Raw genomic sequence first — 18920 nt, 5'->3', positions numbered from 1 at the left:
AAAAACATAAAACATAAAACATAAAATATTTTCCAAAAAAAACATTTGAAGTAATATTTTATTGTTATTATAATTAGGCCTTTAGATGGACAAAAGATTGGCACCAACATTAATTTCGATCCGGTTTTAATTTTTTTTCCAGAAGCCAAAAATGTCCCCAGGCGGCGCTGCTGCTCCTGCTCCCCCGGGGAGGAGTGCCTCTGCCGCGGGTGTGTTTCGCGCAGCGCCGGAGCATATGGTTCGGTTCCCGTGTCTGCAGCACACACTTCCGCTACCACGTGAAAACAAATACGTCATTTCCTGTTGATTAAAAAAAATTAATGCACCCTCAAATGATCCTAAGGTCAGAAAATGGTCCGGAACGAGCAGCGGGCCAAGCTGCTGCTGTACGCGGGAAATTAGTCTGCCTTTTCCGGGTATCTGTCTCGAGCAGGCCGCTGGAGAACATGTGTATGTTCCAGCAGGCGTCACATGTGGAGCAAGGGCGCCACCCGGTGGACAAATAAAAAAATTACAACTCTAAGGCCAGTACTGCAAGCGGAAGCGGAAACATAACCGATCACGATCGATTTGACCGTAATTTTTTTGCCGTGAAAAATAGCGTTTATAATGGGTTTCAATGGGGCACAAATCGACCACTAGGACCAATAGCGTAAGTTTATCGCTAGCTTAGCCACCGAAGCTAATTTCCGGAAGTCATACTGAAATTTTAACAGTAAATGTGACCGAACTTTTTTTTGCAGACTTTCGCTATATTCCATTCAACACTGTGCAAATGGCATGTAATCGAAATTTGAAAATAGCCACAAATCGACCCAAGACTCTCCAGGGGTAAAGGTGTGCAGTTGTTTTTACATATGTTTTCACTCTTCTTTTTCCCAACAGAGAAGTGTTACATGTGTCCTTAACAGGCAAGATACTGTTTAACATTTAGATGAATTGCATGGACCCATGACCTCGATTCAGTATCAAGTTCCTTTTATTTAGGAGCAGAACAGTAAGGCTGCAATTTAATACTGACAATAAAAGTACGAACTTTATGCAAAGTTACACCCTTGATTTATTGTTCTGAAAAAGAACAACTTCATCTAAAGGATGTCAGCTGTGAGCATGACCATGAGCTTATGTGACACTGTCGCCTTCAGAGGGAAAAACACATTTCTCTCACATTCTCTGCTTTGCTCTCATTATTATTGTGCTTTTCCTTTATTCCTCATTCTGTCACTCTTCATTTCCACCTCTGCTTCCTACTGACTCACACACAGTAGCCCTGTCGTGATGCACACTATAGCACTTTGCCATCGTGTTAGATAAAGGGGCAATTTGTTGATGATGCACATTCCAAGGTTGTTTTACCACTCGTGGTGCTTGTCAAAGAACATTTAAAATATACAGCCAGGGCTTTGTGTTGAAAAACATGGCTGCTAATTTATTATCTAGTGTACGTATTTACACATAAATCCTGCTTTATGCTTTGGAGGTGAATCCCCAGAAAATTGAAACCCTATCTAAAGGGTAATGAAAATTTCACATAGATAATAAATGCGTAAATACAGGTTTTTGCTCAGTTGTCAGTTGCAGACATTGAGCTGCTTTATTTATGTGCACCTGGCTTAGATGGCGGTCACTGACCTTATGAATGCCCTTGCCTGCCAGTATTTGATAAAACGAATCTATCCATGATGAGAATTACTCATGCTCATCAGCGGGCTGTACTTTTCCAGCTGACGATTCCAGTTAGAACTCCTCAAAAAAAGAAAAAAACAGACACAACGTTACCCATTTCATACTGGTCCAAAGTCTAAAGTCTGATCTTTTTTGCAAGCCAGAAATTCTAAGTTTATGGGTTAGGGTGTTCTATGAAGATGTCATTTATAATGTAGCAGAACGAATGTCTATGATATTCAGTCACGACCACCTTGGTTTGCAGTGTCCATCCTTCGCATGTCACAAAAACAGCTCCAACATTCCGAAGAATGGGCTCCAAAAGGGTGGAGCTGAAGGATGCCCATCTTTCAACAACTTGATGCTGGCTCGTGTTGTGTCCCTTCTTTGGACCATTGTTGATTGATACTCATCACCATCTAGCCTTAATGTTTCAGAGATGCACAAATTAAGTTAACCGACCATAAAAACGTAACCTTTTTCCAAAACTGGTCAGTCTTCACTCCTGCCAAACATCAAATCGGCTATCCCAAACAAAAGTTTTGGTACTTTAACATATCAAAATTGAAGCAGTAGAACTTATCATTGGCTTTATGATAATAATGGTTAATGTAGCCTCAAATCTACAAATGTAGTTTCTAGGTCTTGGTGACTACTTCTCATACTTCTTTGTAAATTCATTGGATGCTGACATTGCAAACCTACTGCAATGTCAGCATCCAAACATAGTAACTGTGTAACTGTGTATAGCTGTGTGAGCAGTGGGCACATCTGTAAGCTAAATAGCTTAATGTTATAATATTCACTACTTGATCTATACCTATTTGTCTTTAGAAAAATGCAACGAATTATTTATTAAGAGCTACTGAACACACTTCCCTTAAATCTTGGCCACTGGCAGGCTTTCAGGAGCTGATCTGACTAAGGCTTAATGTTGTGGGAATTTTTTTTCTTCCTGCGTTGAATAAGTAATGTGTAGGATGTTAATTAAGTGTAAAAAGTCAGAGGTAATATATTTAAATTCCTGCAAAAATATGCACAGAGACTATCATTAATTCCACAATATTCAGGTTTTACTCCCACTCCACTATGCTTTTTGCATGACTACATTATAAAAAGGTGAAAACCTGCAGTAAATGCTGGGGTCAGCCCCACAAAGGAGCTGTTGAGGGCTGTCAGTCTTCGGTGATGCATCACACTCTCTGTGGTGAACATGAGTTGGGACCTTCATACCTTCCAGGGTTGTTCTGATAAATCTGATTGATATGTTTTTGTTACTTGCATTATGAGTTACTGAAACAACATAAATTTGCTTTCACATTATATGTTCAGCTCCGAGCTGTTGCTTTTGACAAATCAGTTCTTTTTCTTCTCCTTTAGTTTCTTGAAGACAGTTTTAGGTGCATTTTGCACTGGGTAATGGATTAAGAAAAGTGCTCAGTGCTGAAGCCTTCCAAATCCACTCTGAATTCTGAGTGAATTTGCTTCCTAATTCAGAATACCTTTAGCTTGATAATATGTCTCATTATTTATGTGCGTCTGCGGTTTTGAAGAACTCTAAGCCTGTCAGTTGTGTCTAACCCTTGTTAACAGCTTTTTACCCTAAAATGTCGGCTGCTGGTATGTGCAGCTTGGCTTCACCCAGAAGTGAAGCATTGTGATGTTGCTCACACGCCAATCTAATGTCACAAACTAGTAGCTGAGGTGCTGGTAGCTGACACACAGGAATTGGTGGTCACTTTGGCAACTGAGCAAACTACTGGTTTCCCTAATACACACATTAGTAACACTGGGGAGCCTTGTCAAGAAGAAGGCTTCTGGTTAATGTCAGTTCATAATAGTTCATAACTGAGCCCGTTTAATGCTGCTAGATGTTTCCAAACTACTGATTTTGCATACGGCTGGATGGATGGCTGATAACTTTATTCAGCTAAATGAGGAGAAAACTGAAGTCCTTTTTTGTTCTCTCAAAAAATTGGTACCTTTGGTTATGGAAAACTTAGGCCCTCTCGCTACTTTTGCCAAACCTTCTATCAGGAACCTTGGTGTAACTTTTGACTCAGCTCTGACTTTGGACACTCATGCTAATTTATTGGTTCACTCCTGTTTTTATCATTTAAAAATATTGCTAAGCTGAGTCCCATTGTTTCACGCTAAGAACTAGAAATGGTCATCCATGCATTTGTCTCATCTCGTTTGGATTATTGCAATTCTTTGTTCACTTGTTTAAGTAAAGCCTCTGTGGATCATTTGCAAGTTGCAAGTTGTTCAGCAGGTCCCTGAGGTCATGTGATCAGGGCTTGCTGGTTGTCCAACATACGAGGCTGAAAACAAAAGGCGGTAGAGCGTTTGTAACTGTGGCCCACAGACTCTGGAACTCCCTTCCTTTAAGCCTGTGATCTGTGGACTCAGTGGTGTCATTTAAAAAACAGCTAAAAACCCATCTTTTTAAACTTGCTTTTGGTTGATTTCTCTTTTTATGTTTTAGCTTTTCTGTGAAGCACTTTGTGATTTTTCTCTTGAAAGGTGCTATACAAATAAAATGTTACTTTACTTACTTTACTATCTGTATATAAATAATGGATATGCAGTCTCAGTAAGAAAAAAGAACACCCTCTAAGGTTTTACATATCAGGACATAGTAAAAAACAATCTGGTCCTACCTTGTAAATGTTAAATGCAAGATCTACAAGTTTCTATATAGCTTGATTATGTAGCGTGCAAAGAAGATGAATAAATATTCATGTATATATATATATATATATATATATATAAATATATATATATATATATATATATATATATATATATATATATATATATATATATATATGTGTGTGTGTGTATATATATATATATATATATATATATATATATATATATATATATATATATATATATATATATATATATATGTGTGTGTGTGTATATATTATGGCATGCCCTTTAGGAAAATATTATATATATATTCCAACCAAAGTCTGAATATATAGAATGAAACTTGAATATATAGAATGAAGCTTGAATATATAGAATGAAACTTGAATATATAGGATGAAACTTGAATATATAGGATGAAACTTGAATATATAGGATGATCTTTTGAATATATAGAATGAAGCTTGAATATATAGAATGAAACTTGAATATATAGGATGAAACTTGAATATATAGAATGAAACTTGAATATATAGAATGATCTTTTGAATATATAGAATGAAGCTTGAATATATAGAATGAAACTTGAATATATAGGATGAAACTTGAATATATAGAATGAAACTTGAATATATAGAATGATCTTTTGAATATATAGAATGAAGCTTGAATATATAGGATGAAACTTGAATATATAGGATGAAACTTGAATATATAGAATGATCTTTTGAATATATAGAATGAAGCTTGAATATATAGGATGAAACTTGAATATATAGAATGAAACTTGAATATATAGAATGATCTTTTGAATATATAGAATGAAGCTTGAATATATAGGATGAAACTTGAATATATAGGATGAAACTTGAATATATAGAATGAAACTTGAATATATAGAATGAAACTTGAATATATAGGATGAAACTTGAATATATATAGAATGATCTTTTGAATATATAGAATGAAGCTTGAATATATAAAATGATCTTCTGAATATATAGAATGAAACTTGACGTCACGGAGGCGCTTGCGCCATCTAGTGTTTTCCTTGTTTGTACCTGCGAGGAATGGCACTATGAGCCAGTCCGCACGGAATTTTGTGGCTCAAATTCTAAGTAATGAGGAGCTAATTAACACCCTGGCAAATGCATGTTCTGGGCAACCTAATATTTGTACTAGTGTACCGCATCGTACTACTGATGAAGAAATTTATTCACTTTTTCGTCGTGGAAGACCAAATGCAGTGAACCTCTCCGGTCAGATAACCCCTGGTTATCCAGCTAACGTTACTGCGGTCAAGTGAGCCCTCACTTACGAAGTCGCAGTCAAGCTAGCCGCCCCGCCAGCCGCACCTAAAATGTTGTTGCACTACTCTTACGCATATTACGGTATAGGTGCCGACTGGCTTAGAAACGCAGTGTTTTCTGTCCTGACACTATTTTACTTCACAATCCACTCCCAGTTTTGGTTAATCTCCACTTTCACCCCTGTGATCCACAGCCCAAATTACTGTATGATTCAGAGAAAATTAACAATAAAATTTACCCAATTTACTCAACTATACTTTTAATGTCCTCATCTTTGAGCTCAGATTACAGGAAAACTGAAAGAGGTGACGCAGATATCTCACTGGATTCTGACTCTGGGTGACCCCCACTCTGCATGCTGTGATCCACAGCCAAAATTACTGTACAGTTTTTGAGAAAATTGATAGTAAAATCTTCCCATTTTGCTTTACTGTACTCTACATATTGACATCTTTGAGCTCCGATTACAGGAAAACTGTAAGAGGTGACGCAGATATTTCACTGGATTATGAATCTAGGCCATCTCCACTCTTCACCCTGTGATCCACAGCCAAAATTACTGTACAGATTTTGAGAAAATTGATAGTAAACTTTGCACAATTTACTCTACTGTACTCTATATATTCTCATCTTTGAGCTTAGATTACAGGAAAACTGTAAGAGGTGACGCAGATATCTCACTGGATTATGACTCTGGGTGACCCCCACTCTGCACCCTGTGATCCACAGCCAAAATTACTGTACGGATTTCTGATAAAATTAAATCCTATTCCATTACCAAACAAAATGAGTTCATTGAAGTATTTGCTTAGCTACAAGAAATGTCTTTCCACACACAATTTAAATTTTTCAAAATGTCATTCACACACCACCTCAAGTATCAACTTCAGTTTTAGACATTATTTATTCAGTGCTTAATCACAACAATAGTCAACTTAAGGCACTTACATAATAAGTTAAACCTTACAATAATACATACAGAGAAAAACCCAACAATCATATGACCCCCTATGAGCAACAGTGGGAAGGAAAAACTCCCTTTTAACAGGAAGAAACCTCCGGCAGAACCAGGCTCAGGGAGGGGCGGCCATCTGCCTCAACCGGTCAGGGTGAGAAATTACATTTCTCAGATTACTGATTTCTCATATTACTACTACACAGTTTAGATACACTCAACAAAAATATAAACGCAACACCTTTGTTACTGCTCCCATTCCCCATGGGATGGACGTAGAGACCGAAAATTCATTCCAGATACACAATATAACCATCCCTCCCAAACAGTGGTCACAAATCAGTCCAAATGTGTGGTAGTGGGCACATCTGCTATATTGAGATAATCCATCCCACCTCACAGGTGTGCCACATCAGGATGCTGATCTGACATCATGAGTAGTGCACAGGTGTACCTCAGACTGCCCACAACAAAAGGCCACCCTGGAATGTGCAGTTTTGTCTCACAGCAAAATGCCACAGATGCCACAAGCAATGAGGGAGCGTGCAATTGGCATGCTGACAGCAGGAATGTCAACCAGATCTGTCGCCCGTGCATTGAATGTTCATTTCTCAACCATAAGCCGTCTCCACAGGCGTTTCAGAGAATATGGCAGCACATCCAACCGGCCTCACAACCGCAGACCTCGTGTAACCACACCAGCCCAGGACCTCCACATCCAGCAGGTTCACCTCCAAGATCGTCTGAGACCAGCCACCCAGACAGCTGCTGGAAAAATTGGTTTGCACAACCAAACAATTTCTGCACAAACTGTCAGAAACCGTCTCAGGGACGCTCAACTGCATGCCCGTCGTCCTCATCGGGGTCTTGACCTGACTCCAGCTCGTCGCCGTAACAGACTTGTGTGGGAAAATGCTCACATTCGATGGCGTCTGGCTCATTGGAGAGGTGTGCGCTTCACGGATGAATCATGGTTCACATTGTTCAGGGCAGATGGCAGCTGAGAATGTCCCAGTTCTTGCATGGCCAGCATACTCACCGGACATGTCACCCATTGAGCATGTTCAGGATGTGCTTGACCGGCGTATACGACAGCGTGTACCAGTTCCCACGAATATCCAACAACCTCGCACAGCCATTGAAGTGGAGTGGACCAACATTCCACAGGCCACAATTGACAATCTGATAGACTCCATGCGACCATGTGTTGCACTGCATGAGGCAAATGGTGGTCACACCAGATACTGACCGGTTCTGGGTCCCCAGACCCCCAATAGCGCAAAAAACTGCACATTCCAGGGTGGCCTTTTGTTGTGGGCAGTCTGAGGTACACCTGTGCACTACTCATGATGTCAGATCAGCATCCTGATGTGGCACACCTGTGAGGTGGGATGGATTATCTCAATATAGCAGATGTGCCCACTACCACACATTTGGACTGATTTGTGACCACTGTTTGGGAGGGATGGTTATATTGTGTATCTGGAATGAATTTTAGGTCTCTACGTCCATCCCATGGGGAATGGGAGCAGTAACAAAGGTGTTGCGTTTATATTTTTGTTGAGTGTATCTAAACTGTGTAGTAGTAATATGAGAAATCAGTAATCTGAGAAATGTAATTTCTCACCCTGACCGGTTGAGGCAGATGGCCGCCCCTCCCTGAGCCTGGTTCTGCCGGAGGTTTCTTCCTGTTAAAAGGGAGTTTTTCCTTCCCACTGTTGCTCATAGGGGGTCATATGATTGTTGGGTTTTTCTCTGTATGTATTATTGTAAGGTTTAACTTATTATGTAAGTGCCTTAAGTTGACTATTGTTGTGATTAAGCACTGAATAAATAATGTCTAAAACTGAAGTTGATACTTGAGGTGGTGTGTGAATGACATTTTGAAAAATTTAAATTGTGTGTGGAAAGACATTTCTTGTAGCTAAGCAAATACTTCAATGAACTCATTTTGTTTGGTAATGGAATAGGATTTAATTTTATCAGAAATCCATACAGTAATTTTGGCTGTGGATCACAGGGTGCAGAGTGGGGGTCACCCAGAGTCATAATCCAGTGAGATATCTGCGTCACCTCTTACAGTTTTCCTGTAATCTAAGCTCAAAGATGAGAATATATAGAGTACAGTAGAGTAAATTGTGCAAAGTTTACTATCAATTTTCTCAAAATCCGTACAGTAATTTTGGCTGTGGATCACAGGGTGAAGAGTGGCGACAGCCTAGATTCATAATCCAGTGAAATATCTGCGTCACCTCTTACAGTTTTCCTGTAATCGGAGATCAAAGATGTCAATATGTAGAGTACAGTAAAGCAAAATGGGAAGATTTTACTATCAATTTTCTCAAAAACTGTACAGTAATTTTGGCTGTGGATCACAGCATGCAGAGTGGGGGTCACCCAGAGTCAGAATCCAGTGAGATATCTGCATCACCTCTTTCAGTTTTCCTGTAATCTGAGCTCAAAGATGAGGACATTAAAAGTATAGTTGAGTAAATTGGGTAAATTTTATTGTTAATTTTCTCTGAATCATACAGTAATTTGGGCTGTGGATCACAGGGGTGAAAGTGGAGATTAACCAAAACTGGGAGTGGATTGTGAAGTAAAATAGTGTCAGGACAGAAAACACTGCGTTTCTAAGCCAGTCGGCACCTATACCGTAATATGCATAAGAGTAGTGCAACAACATTTTAGGTGCGGCTGGCGGGGCGGCTAGCTTGACTGCGACTTCGTAAGTGAGGGCTCACTTGACCGCAGTAACGTTAGCTGGATAACCAGGGGTTATCTGACCGGAGAGGTTCACTGCATTTGGTCTTCCACGACGAAAAAGTGAATAAATTTCTTCATCAGTAGTACGATGCGGTACACTAGTACAAATATTAGGTTGCCCAGAACATGCATTTGCCAGGGTGTTAATTAGCTCCTCATTACTTAGAATTTGAGCCACAAAATTCCGTGCGGACTGGCTCATAGTGCCATTCCTCGCAGGTACAAACAAGGAAAACACTAGATGGCGCAAGCGCCTCCGTGACGTCAAGTTTCATTCTATATATTCAGAAGATCATTTTATATATTCAAGCTTCATTCTATATATTCAAAAGATCATCCTATATATATTCAAGTCTCATCCTATATATTCAAGTTTCATTCTATATATTCAAGTTTCATCCTATATATTCAAGTTTCATTCTATATATTCAAGCTTCATTCTATATATTCAAAAGATCATTCTATATATTCAAGTTTCATTCTATATATTCAAGTTTCATTCTATATATTCAAGTTTCATTCTATATATTCAAGCTTCATTCTATATATTCAAAAGATCATTTTATATATTCAAGCTTCATTCTATATATTCAAGCTTCATTCTATATATTCAAAAGATCATTCTATATATTCAAGTTTCATTCTATATATTCAAGCTTCATTCTATATATTCAAAAGATCATTCTATATATTCAAGTTTCATCCTATATATTCAAGTTTCATTCTATATATTCAAGCTTCATTCTATATATTCAAAAGATCATTTTATATATTCAAGCTTCATTCTATATATTCAAGCTTCATTCTATATATTCAAAAGATCATTCTATATATTCAAGTTTCATTCTATATATTCAAGCTTCATTCTATATATTCAAAAGATCATTCTATATATTAAAGTTTCATCCTATATATTCAAGCTTCATTCTATATATTCAAAAGATCATTCTATATATTCAAGTTTCATTCTATATATTCAAGCTTCATTCTATATATTCAAAAGATCATTCTATATATTCAAGTTTCATCCTATATATTCAAGTTTCATCCTATATATTCAAGTTTCATTCTATATATTCAAAAGATCATTCTATATATTCAAGTTTCATCCTATATATTCAAGTTTCATTCTATATATTCAAGCTTCATTCTATATATTCAAGTTTCATCCTATATATTCAAGTTTCATTCTATATATTCAAAAGATCATTCTATATATTCAAGTTTCATCCTATATATTCAAGCTTCATTCTATATATTCAAGCTTCATTCTATATATTCAAGTTTCATCCTATATATTCAAGCTTCATTCTATATATTCAAAAGATCATTCTATATATTCAAGTTTCATCCTATATATTCAAGTTTCATTCTATATATTCAAGCTTCATTCTATATATTCAAGTTTCATCCTATATATTCAAGCTTCATTCTATATATTCAAGCTTCATTCTATATATTCAAAAGATCATTCTATATATTCAAGTTTCATTCTATATATTCAAGCTTCATTCTATATATTCAAAAGATCATTCTATATATTCAAGTTTCATCCTATATATTCAAGTTTCATCCTATATATTCAAGTTTCATTCTATATATTCAAAAGATCATTCTATATATTCAAGTTTCATCCTATATATTCAAGTTTCATTCTATATATTCAAGTTTCATTCTATATATTCAAAAGATCATTCTATATATTCAAGTTTCATCCTATATATTCAAGTTTCATTCTATATATTCAAGCTTCATTCTATATATTCAAGTTTCATCCTATATATTCAAGTTTCATTCTATATATTCAAGTTTCATTCTATATATTCAAAAGATCATTCTATATATTCAAGTTTCATCCTATATATTCAAGTTTCATTCTATATATTCAAGCTTCATTCTATATATTCAAGTTTCATCCTATATATTCAAGTTTCATCCTATATATTCAAGTTTCATTCTATATATTCAAAAGATCATTCTATATATTCAAGTTTCATCCTATATATTCAAGTTTCATCCTATATATTCAAGTTTCATTCTATATATTCAAAAGATCATTCTATATATTCAAGTTTCATCCTATATATTCAAGTTTCATTCTATATATTCAAGCTTCATTCTATATATTCAAGTTTCATCCTATATATTCAAGTTTCATTCTATATATTCAAGCTTCATTCTATATATTCAAGTTTCATTCTATATATTCAAGCTTCATTCTATATATTCAAGTTTCATTCTATATATTCAGACTTTGGTTGGAATATATATATAATATTTTCCTAAAGGGCATGCCATAATATATATATATATATATATATATAAAAACACCCAGCACGCCCCTGCGGGCGGTTTATCCTTCAAGCTCGGGTCCTCTACCAGAGGCCTGGGAGCTTGAGGGTCCTGCGCAGTATCTTAGCTGTTCCCAGGACTGCGCTCTTCTGGACAGAGATCTCCGATGTTATTCCCGGGATCTGCTGGAGCCACTCGCCTAGCTTGGGAGTCACCGCACCTAGTGCTCCGATTACCACGGGGACCACCGTTACCTTCACCCTCCACATCCTCTCGAGCTCTTCTCTGAGCCCTTGGTATTTCTCCAGCTTCTCGTGTTCCTTCTTCCTGATATTGCTGTCATTCGGAACCGCTACATCGATCACTACGGCCGTCTTCTTCTGTTTGTCTACCACCACTATGTCCGGTTGGTTAGCCACCACCATTTTGTCCGTCTGTATCTGGAAGTCCCACAGGATCTTAGCTCGGTCATTCTCCACCACCCTTGGGGGCATCTCCCATTTTGACCTCGGGACTTCTAGGTTATACTCGGCACAGATGTTCCTGTACACTATGCCGGCCACTTGGTTATGGCGTTCCATGTATGCCTTGCCTGCTAGCATCTTGCACCCTGCTGTTATGTGCTGGATTGTCTCTGGGGCATCTTTACACAGCCTGCACCTGGGGTCTTGCCTGGTGTGATAGACCCCAGCCTCTATGGATCTTGTGCTCAGAGCTTGTTCTTGTGCTGCCATGATTAGTGCCTCTGTGCTGTCTTTCAGTCCAGCTTTGTCCAGCCACTGGTAGGATTTCTGGATATCAGCCACCTCCTCTATCTGCCGGTGGTACATACCGTGCAGGGGCCTGTCCTTCCATGATGGTTCCTCGTCTCCCTCCTCTTTCTTGGGTTTCTGCTGCCTGAGGTATTCACTGAGCACTCGGTCAGTTGGGGCCATCTTCCCAATGTATTCTTGGATGTTCCTTGTCTCATCCTGGACTGTGGTGCTGACACTCACCAGTCCCCGGCCCCCTTCCTTCCGCTTAGCGTACAGCCTCAGGGTGCTGGACTTGGGGTGAAACCCTCCATGCATGGTAAGGAGCTTTCTTGTCTTTATGTCAGTGGCTTCTATCTCCTCCTTTGGCCAGCCTATTACACCAGCAGGGTACCTGATCACGGGCAGAGCGTACGTGTTGATGGCCCGGATCTTGTTCTTACCATTCAGCTGACTCCTCAGGACTTGCCTGACCCTCTGCAGGTACTTGGTGGTTGCAGCCTTTCTAGCGGCCTCTTCATGGTTCCCATTTGCCTGCGGGATCCCCAGGTACTTGTAACTGTCCTCTATGTCTGCAATGTTGCCTTCTGGTAGTTCAATCCCCTCAGTTCTGACTACCTTCCCTCTCTTTGTTACCATCCGACTACACTTCTCCAGTCCGAACGACATTCCAATGTCATTGCTGTATAGCCTGGTAGTGTGGATCAGTGAATCGATGTCTCGTTCACTCTTGGCATACAGCTTGATGTCATCCATGTACAGGAGGTGGCTGACAACTGCTCCGTTCCGTAGTCGGTATCCGTAGCCAGTCTTGTTAATGATCTCACTGAGGGGGTTCAGGCCTATGCAGAACAGCAGTGGGGACAGAGCATCTCCTTGGTAGATCCCGCACTTGATGGTAACTTGTGCTATGGGCTTGGAGTTGGCCTCTAGTGTTGTACGCCACATCCCCATTGAGTTCCTGATGAAGGCTCTTAGGGTCCCATTGATCTTGTACAATTCTAGGCATTCCAGTATCCAGCTGTGGGGCATTGAGTCATAGGCCTTCTTGTAATCAATCCAGGCAGTGCACAGGTTGGTCAGTCTGGTCTTGCAGTCTCGGCTGATTGTTCTGTCTACCAGTAGCTGGTGTTTTGCACCTCTGGTATTCTTGCCAATTCCTTTCTGTGTCCCGCTCATGTATTGACCCATGTGCCTGTTCATCTTAGCCGATATGATGCCTGACAGGAGCTTCCATGTAGTACTGAGGCAGGTTATTGGTCGGTAGTTGGAGGGGACCGGTCCCTTCTTGGGGTCCTTGGGGATCAGGACCGTCCGGCCTTCAGTTAGCCATTCCGGGTGTCTCTCGTTAACTAGCAGCTGGTTCATTTGTGCTGCCAGACGCTCGTGGAGTGCAGTCAGCTTCTTCAGCCAGTAGGCGTGAACCATGTCGGGCCCTGGTGCTGTCCAACTCTTCATACTGGAGACCCTTTCTTGGATATCTGCCACTGTGATGGTTACTGGACCCTGTTCAGTAACCATATATATATATATATATATATATATATATATATATATGTGTGTGTGTGTGTGTGCATACATCATTCCATTGTTAAGTGCTTATAAACAGACAAGTTTTTGTCATCTGACTATATACAGTAGCATTTCAAAGATATTCTGAATAACAAGATAAATTAACCATACATATCTGTGCCACATGAGCAAAGCAAAAAAGTGCTGCAGGCTAGTAAAAGAATAATAACAAACGAGCACTAAAGTGACACAGAGCTGAGTGAATGAAAAAAAAAAGAAACATACAGTTGAATTAAATGAAAATCCGACAAACTCCTAACTCCATCACTGGAATAAATAGTGTTTAAGACAAATAATGGCTTATCCTCAAAAAGTGACGTTCAGGTGAGTGACAGGTAGGTGTTTCAGTGCTGTGCAGAACACACTGGGCGTAACTATTGATGTTACAGGATGTCTAATGAAATGTCAATAAGGTTAGCCACAATAAGCCTCTAAATCTTGTGATCTAATTACCACGAAGTCCGTATGTGTATTATTGATTACTCTCATTGCCGCCATTGACTTTACGTCTCTTTGTGCTGAGTGGTCAATCCAGCCAGTGAATAAACACTTCAAGCTTTCTCTCTTCTGTTATCAAGCGAGCACACATTTGAGAAACAGATCATTACTTTGCACAGACTAACAGTGCAGTTGTTAATTCATTTAAAAAAAAGTTCATATATGAAATAGAAGTACTCACCGGCACAGTTATTAGGCACACCTGTTCAACTCCTCTTTAATCAGCCAATCACATGGCAGCAACTCAATGCATGTTAGCACAAGGTCGAAACAACCTGCTGAAGTTTAAACCAAGCATCAGAATAGAGAAGAAACATAATTATTAGTTGCCATTGATGCTGATGCCAGAGTGAACTGGTATTTCTGAAACTGCTGGTCTACTGGGATTCCCTCCCACCCCCATACATCCATCCATCTCCATGGCTTATAGAAAATGGTCAGAAACAACAAAAATATCCAGTGAATGGCATTTCTCTGGGTAAACAGTGAACAGGTTGAGCAGAAGTAACGCTGATGTTCTTTTTATACGTGACTTTTTCTCTTTACTGTACAGCATATTGGTTTAATATCTAAATGTATAGATATTTCCTTCAAAAGACTGCTCACAACATTTGCAACCCCAGCAACTGGATTTCATGCAGCAGAATCCAAGTGCAATACATTCTGGTACAGGGCCAATTTTCATTTTGCTTCTTCATGACATGCTTTCTGTATTCCAACACCTCCATGTCCAGTGAAAACTATGACAAACTAAGATCAAACCACACTCAAAACACCTGATGTGACATGTACTTTTCTTTGATGAAAAATCTGAACTCAAACATCCAGCCATCTGCTGCCTGTTGTGGCTGTGTTTTCTTTATCATTATTCTGGGAAAGAAAACACATGCACCCCCCTCCCAGACAAACAATGATCACTGGGGGCAGCTGGAAGTATTTGCTTTGGCTTCTGAGGTGACTTTATACGTGACAAAAGACAAAAAGCTGTTGTTCTTTTACTTTGGTTTTGCTCTAAACGAGCGCTGATGCAAAGACTGCTGGTAAACTGTACTGATATATACTAGTAAATAAATTGACATATATTACTCTTTGTGGTGCAAAAGAGTAAAACCATGATGCCCAGATATATCGCTTAAGATTATTTTTCTCCATTAAACCATAAGTCTCTGTTTAAGTATTGGATATTTATGTGCTGTACTTCTCCCGGATGGTCTTTCCTCAATTTGCATGCTGCCTTTGAACATTAATGTCATAATAGTGAATTACTTTAGCAAGTTTCCATAGTTAAAAGCTGAAGCAATTCTCAGCATATGGAGACTGCTGTGACATATAGGGAAACTATAAAAACTGTAGCTTCTGATTCCAAATATGAGCAAAATAACCAGTGAAATCCCCTGCTGTAGTTCTTCTACAGCTGAAATCGAATATTTGCGTGCATATGCATGTGTGCATAATCAGAAACTGTAAGTGTGCCAGAGTGGGATATTAATTCACACCTGTACCAATGTAAGGCAAATTCCATCAACATATTATTTATTTCTTTTTTACTGTTTGGCAGAGGACCAGACTCAATTCAGTCACTCTGCAGTTTTTAATTTTTCCATCTAATCTCTAAAAAAAAAAAAAAGCTGTCCACTTGCATGTAAAAAACAAATACAAAAAAATGTATACAGTTCAAAAATTCTTTTCCCTTAGACTTTTAGTCTTAATTTTCTTAAGTTACTGAGTACTGAAAAATAGTATTAAAACCACTGTTATCTGGCATCATCAATTTTTCATGGACCAATGTAGTGGATTAAGACCCCCCCCCCCCCTACTGGATGCAAATCATTATTGCAAAAAGGGATTTCCACAGAATTAAATGTCCTCTGTATAGACACGTTAACACTGTGCTTTCAGGAAATGATATCCACTTATTGCAGGTGGTTATTTCTGGCTATGTGAAATTTTGTCCTCAAATAGAGACCACTGTTTACAAATAACAAATGCACAAAATCAAAACCATGCGCAGAGATATGCTGTATATGGACCAACTGGCCGCATTCATTTATGTTCTACCTCCAGTTAAACACTGTCACTTCTTCATCAATATGCCTAATGAGTTCCCACAAGATGGTTCAAGGGTATAATAGTCTGGTGTTATCAGGACTGGACATGAGAGCTTTGACTGTATGGGTATAGGATAATTTCCCAGCAGGATAATGCATTAACCTTTTTATGTATTCTAATTACTCTGTGGACCAGTCTGGCTCCCTGTCTATGTCAGACACATTTAACCTTCCACTTCCACTTACTACAGTCTATGAACTAATTAGTTCCTGCAGCTTAAGAAATGGAAAGTGAACCCTGCAAGAATAATGCTCAACGAGTGATTATCACTGAAATTCACATTAAAACCTGTTAATGTCTGAAACACTGTGTTATCTAATATATATTTAGGAGACATGAGTGCACAAGTTGAATTTTATTCATATATTATTTTATCCAGAATAATAGTGTACTATAAAAAGACGCGACTAATATTTCAAGTGAAAATGTGTGAAACTGCTTACTTTACGCACCTACAGGGAGTACAGAATTATTAGGCAAGTTGTATTTTTGAGGAATAATTTTATTATTGAACAACAACCATGTTCTCAATGAACCCAAAAAACTCATTAATATCAAAGCTGAATGTTTTTGGAAGTAGTTTTTAGTTTTAGCTATTTTAGGGGGATATCTGTGTGTGCAGGTGACTATTACTGTGCATAATTATTAGGCAACTTAACAAAAAACAAATATATACCCATTTCAATTATTTATTTTTACCAGTGAAACCAATATAACATCTCCACATTCACAAATATACATTTCTGACATTCAAAAACAAAACAAAAACAAATCAGCGACCAATATAGCCACCTTTCTTTGCAAGGACATTCAAAAGCCTGCCATCCATGGATTCTGTCAGTGTTTTGATCTGTTCACCATCAACATTGCGTGCAGCAGCAACCACAGCCTCCCAGACACTGTTCAGAGAGGTGTACTGTTTTCCCTCCTTGTAAATCTCACATTTGATGATGGACCACAGGTTCTCAATGGGGTTCAGATCAGGTGAACAAGGAGGCCATGTCATTAGTTTTTCTTCTTTTATACCCTTTCTTGCCAGCCACGCTGTGGAGTACTTGGACGCGTGTGATGGAGCATTGTCCTGCATGAAGATCATGTTTTTCTTGAAGGATGCAGACTTCTTCCTGTACCACTGCTTGAAGAAGGTGTCTGGCCCATCAAGACTCACTCTCATTTCATCAGTCCATAAAACCTTAGAAAAACCAGTCTTGAGATATTTCTTGGCCCAGTCTTGACGTTTCAGCTTGTGTGTCTTGTTCAGTGGTGGTCGTCTTTCAGCCTTTCTTACCTTGGCCATGTCTCTGAGTATTGCACACCTTGTGCTTTTGGGCACTCCAGTGATGTTGCAGCTCTGAAATATGGCCAAACTGGTGGCAAGTGGCATCTTGGCAGCTGCACGCTTGACTTTTCTCAATTCATGGGCAGTTATTTTGCGCTTTGGTTTTTCCACATGCTTCTTGCGACCCTGTTGACTATTTTGAATGAAACGCTTGATTGTTCGATGATCACACTTCAGAAGCTTTGCAATTTTGAGACTGCTGCATCCCTCTGCAAGATAGCTCACTATTTTTGACTTTTCTGAGCCTGTCAAGTCCTTCTTTTGACCCATTTTGCCAAAGGAAAGGAAGTTGCCTAATAATTATGCACACCTGATATAGGGTGTTGATGTCATTAGACCACACCCCTTCTCATTACAGAGATGCACATCACCTAATATGCTTAATTGGTAGTAGGCTTTCGAGCCTATACAGTTTGGAGTAAGACAACATGCATGAAGAGGATGATGTGGACAAAATACTCATTTGCCTAATAATTCTGCCCTCCCTGTAGGTCGCCTAACTCCAGTACTAATGCATTCAATTATTTTTTTTATTTATTTTTTTATTTTTTTTAAATGACATCAGAAACAGCAGTATGCGACATTACGTGATGGCAGAGCTTCAGTTCATCCTTTGTCATTTTTTTTTTTTTTTTTTTTTTTTTTAATAAATAGGACAGGGGGAATGAATGAGAGAAAGAGGGGGAGAGAAAGAAAGAAAACCAAAGGGGAGAAGAGACGGTGAGAAGGGGGGGGAAGAGAGAGAGAAAAAAAAAGAACTCCTGGGTCACCTGTATGGAGAAAAAAAAAAACAAGCAAAAAAAACAAACAGAGGAGACAGCAAACAACAAAGAGCAACATAATAATAGAGAAAACAAAGCACCATCACAATAAACTAGCTAGTCATAGATATCAATATTTACTAAATAATAAACGATATTGTGCAGCACGCAAGATAGACAGCGCACAGTGTGCTTTGAGGTAGCAGCCAAGAAAGCTTTAGTCCGCGTCTGTGAATACCCATG

Source organism: Mchenga conophoros, linkage group LG20, assembly GCF_057382185.1.
Source record: "Mchenga conophoros isolate Kocher_MC1m ecotype Shallow Benthic linkage group LG20, M_conophoros_male_GT1.1, whole genome shotgun sequence".
Lineage (NCBI taxonomy): Eukaryota > Metazoa > Chordata > Actinopteri > Cichliformes > Cichlidae > Mchenga > Mchenga conophoros.
The sequence above is the reverse complement of the archived record's forward strand: the minus strand, read 5'-3'. Positions refer to the sequence as shown.